The 3,942-nt window shown below is 51.1% G+C and overlaps 1 long non-coding RNA gene across 1 annotated transcript; it reads left to right on the forward strand.

Moving 5' to 3' along the window:
* The first annotated feature begins 291 nt into the window (after nucleotides 1-291).
* LOC135295086 (uncharacterized) lies at nucleotides 292-2,084 on the forward strand. The gene is made up of 2 exons (XR_010357150.1): nucleotides 292-1,081; nucleotides 1,618-2,084. It is a non-coding gene; the product is annotated as an uncharacterized LOC135295086 (long non-coding RNA).
* The last annotated feature ends 1,858 nt before the right edge of the window (nucleotides 2,085-3,942 follow it).

Genomic DNA, 3,942 nt, shown 5'->3' on the forward strand with positions numbered 1-3,942 from the left:
AACGTGTAAGAAGCTGGCCAAAAGGAAATACTCAGCGTGACATGTCAAAGCAGATTTTAATAAATGTTTACAAACCTCCCAGCAGCCAGGAGGGGGAATAAAAAGGGAAATAACTATAGGAAAGGACAGGTTTACTATTTTAAACTTCTTTGATTCATTCTTATCCAAAAGGACAATCAACTCTTACTCATTTTCTTCAAAACTACAGCCCTCTGGGAGTCTGCAGGACAGGGCTGCATCATCCCATGCAGGAGCAGGCGAGCCCTGTGGGGTGTGGGAGAGGGACCTTCCCAAATCCGGGATCTGTGTCACTGTGGGAGCTGGGTGGCCCTCAGGGACAAGGTTTGTCTCTGCATGGATTGTTCTGCACTGGCTGAGAAGCAGAGTTCCTGGGAAGGGGAGAAGTTTTTCACCTGCCCCAGGTGAATTTGCTGAGAGGACCCATCCGGTGTGCTCTCCAGGACCACGTGGATGTGAGCAGTGAACAATTCCCAAGCTCTGCCCAGGCCTCTGCTTTTGTGCTTGCCTTGGCACGGGGCCACGGCGTGAGTCACAAGCCACTCGCTTTTTGTTTAATGTCCCCATTCCGGCTCTGCCGACTCGCTCAGAGGAAAGTTAATTCATAAACCCTACCAATATTAACTGCCCCAGAAGGAAGAGGAGGAGGAGGAGGAGAAGCCAGGCTGTTTGCCTTCACCACCACCCCAGTGACCCATTTGATGTCGCCTGCTGGTGTGGCTGTGTCTTCCACACTGGTCTTTGGGTGACGGTGTGACAATCTAGGACAATGTGACAATCACAGCATCTCTGTGACAGCCATAGGACCTATGTGACAGCCCTGGAAGAAATGTGGGCATGGTTGTTGTCTCCCCTGGGTGGGTTCAGGCCTTGGTGCAGGCCCTGGTGCAGGCCTTGGTGCAGGCCCTGGCGCAGGCCCTGGCACAGGCCCTGCACACCAACAAAGAATTCCTGGGAACATAAAGGAGGAGCACAGCCCCCTGGACATGGAAGATGCCCAGAGGAGTCAGCACACAGGTCCCCAGCCCCTGGGGATGTCTCTGACAGCTGGAAGGTCTCCCATGTTAGTGCCTGGCAAGGGACGAGCGTGGAGAGGAGGGAGGAGCGGGGCTGCTGGGACATGGAGAGAGGGGGAGGGAGAAGATCCAGTGGAGGAACACATCCAGGAGCTGGCGGAGTGGGAGCCAAGCCCTTGAGCTGTGCTGGTTGTTTGCAGACTGAAAGCTCTGTGCACACAGGAGCAGAGGGAAGTGCTCTCTTTGGAGGTTCCCAGTCTGGGAATGGCCCAACCAGACCATTGCTGTGTTGGTTCATGGTACCTCTAAAATCCCAGAGATTGGGACATTTGGACACTCACCCAGCAGGAGGTGGGGTGCAGCTCAGCCATGCTCTGGAACTGAGCAGAGAGGCACATCCAGGTGTGCCAGGGTGAGAGGAGACCTCAAGGTGTGTCATGCTCAGAGGTCCTGCTTAGCCAAGGGTGGTTTGCACCTGCTGTCATCCCGGGGGGAAAAACCAGCCTTTCCTCTCGTGGCTGGGTTAAAAACCAGATGTCCAAGTGCCTGGAAAACAGAGATTTAATGTTTTGCTTAATTACAGCCGCCTGGTCTCAGTCCATCTTGGCCTCTGGATGACAAGGGTGGTAATAATACCAAGAGCCACATGACAGAGCCCACCACAGCACATTCCAGAGAACATCCCAGGGCTCCTTCCCAGCCACCCTGCTGAGATGAGCCCATTTGGACCAAGGACACCCAAACCCAGCAGTTGCTCCTGAAGGGAGCACAGCACCTTCAGATCCCCCTCCAACAGGAATTTGGTGTACAGCACAGTCACACCCCTGCACAGGAGATTCCCTTGAACCTTCCTGGAAACCCAACCATTTTCTTGTCCGCCATTCCCGTTATTTTTCTGGTTTTATTTTAATCTCCTGTCTGTTATTGTTCGTTTTTCCTTTGAGCAAATTTCTCTGAGTGTCCAAGAATAGAAGACACATCAGATAATACTGGGAAGGAAGTGAGAATGCCTAGGATTACTGGATATATTAAATCAAACCCATTTCATCATTTTTTCTGTTTATGTCGGATTTGTCTGGGTGTTTATCCCTTAAGTTGGAGGAGTCACCACTCTGCCAAGATCAGGACTCTTGGTTTGACGTGCATGGAGAGAGAGTGACCCAGGCACTGGCAGCTCCTGGCCTGAATAATGGGATTTAAAAATAATAACTTGGAATAGGAAAGAATAGACTAGAACCTTGTTTGCGGGAAAATGACTTAAAAAACAAATTCAAGAGGCTGAAACGCTGTGAAAGGTGCTGTGAGTGAGGTCACCCGCTGCTCCTGAGCCTGCCAGCACACGCAAGCTCCAGGGCAACGAGCTGATCTTGTTTCCCATCAGATTCCCCTCCTCCCTCCCTGCCTCCCTGCCGAGGTGCAGAACTCAGCCCCTGCCTTGGTTTTGCAACACATCCCCAACGGGATGGACCTGCTTGAACATTTTTGGCTGGGGCAGGTCTCAGGTGTCCCAGATGGCACAGGACGGGCGGGTTGAGGGGAGGAGGGCCCTGCCTGCTGCTCCTGCCCAGGAGTTTTTACCTGTGCCAGATGGTGGATACAACCTGCCAACGCTCTGTTTGAGGGTTTTATAGCTGCTACCCGGAAGCTGAAAGCTGGGCTTTCATTCTTTTGTGCAACTGGAGAAACTGAGGCGCGGATTGAGGTCATCACAGGATCTCCTCCTGTCACTCCCACTCCTGACAGGCACAGACCTCCTTGCTCAGGATGGTCTTACAACACCCCAAAGCTACACCTGACATATCAACATCTCCTGAGAACCCATGAGCATCTCGGGGCCATGCTCCTGTGCTGGACAGGCACTCAAATCCCACCCACTGAAACCCCCAAACACGTGCAAGCCATCACATCAAAAGAGAACTTTCAGCAGCCATGCTTGGTTCTGCCCAAACGCAGACAATTGATGGCCAGGACCCCCCAGGATTGTATTTTCCTTGTTATGGTTTCCCCCCGGTGTTTGGATGAAGTGTCTGGGCACTGGCTCTGCTCTGAGCTTTGTTTAGGAGGTGCTGCCAAGATAATGCTGCTCCCAGCACTGCTGCACAAGCACCACATCCCTGCAAAAACCCAGCCTGTCCTGGGAAGCTGTTCCTGTCCCCCTCCTTGTCCTGGGCACTGAGCTGGCCCCAGACCCCCAATTCCTGCTCCTACTGTTGACCATAACACCAAGCAAACCCTACAGCAAGCCCTGAGTGGGTTTGCTGGAGCTTTGAGCCCTTCTCTGCTTGCACAGCAGCAGATCCAAGGGATTTTCTGGTAGATTGGGTGGGGGAAGAAATGGAAATAATTCCCTTTTGGGAATGGAGGACATGGAACTGTCCCTCTTTAGGGCTGCTCCTGGTAAAACCTCCAACAAGTGGTGGTTCAGTCATCTCCCAACAAGCAGAGCAGAAAAACCTCTTATACCTGAATCAACGGGTATTATTACCTGGGATACCTCCAAAATCTTACTATAAAATATTACCATCACGTTTGGTTTAGCTGAGTGCAAACCTCAAGCACTGGTGGAGTTTTTTTTGCCCACCCGTGAATGACGGAAAAGAAAACTGTGACTCAATTTCGCCCTGTCATTGTAATTCTTCTCTTCCATAGAAAAAGGGAAAAAAATAGTCTTTTCCTTCTTATAAGAAAGAGAGCAATTCTTGGAATTTAAAAAATAAATCACTTGGGACATGCCTTCCCCTTTCATCTTCTTCAAGGGCACAGCGTGATCTTCTGAGAAGCAGAATCGAAAGGGAGAAGTGAAGACACATGAGTAGCCCCCACCAAAAGCATCATCAGTGATGCCAGACATGAAACAGAGTTTTTTTTACCCCCCAAAATAAATGTCCAGTTTGGTTTCCTCTGCAGT

Source organism: Passer domesticus, chromosome 2 (genome assembly GCF_036417665.1).
Source record: "Passer domesticus isolate bPasDom1 chromosome 2, bPasDom1.hap1, whole genome shotgun sequence".
In the NCBI taxonomy this organism is placed as follows: domain Eukaryota; kingdom Metazoa; phylum Chordata; class Aves; order Passeriformes; family Passeridae; genus Passer; species Passer domesticus.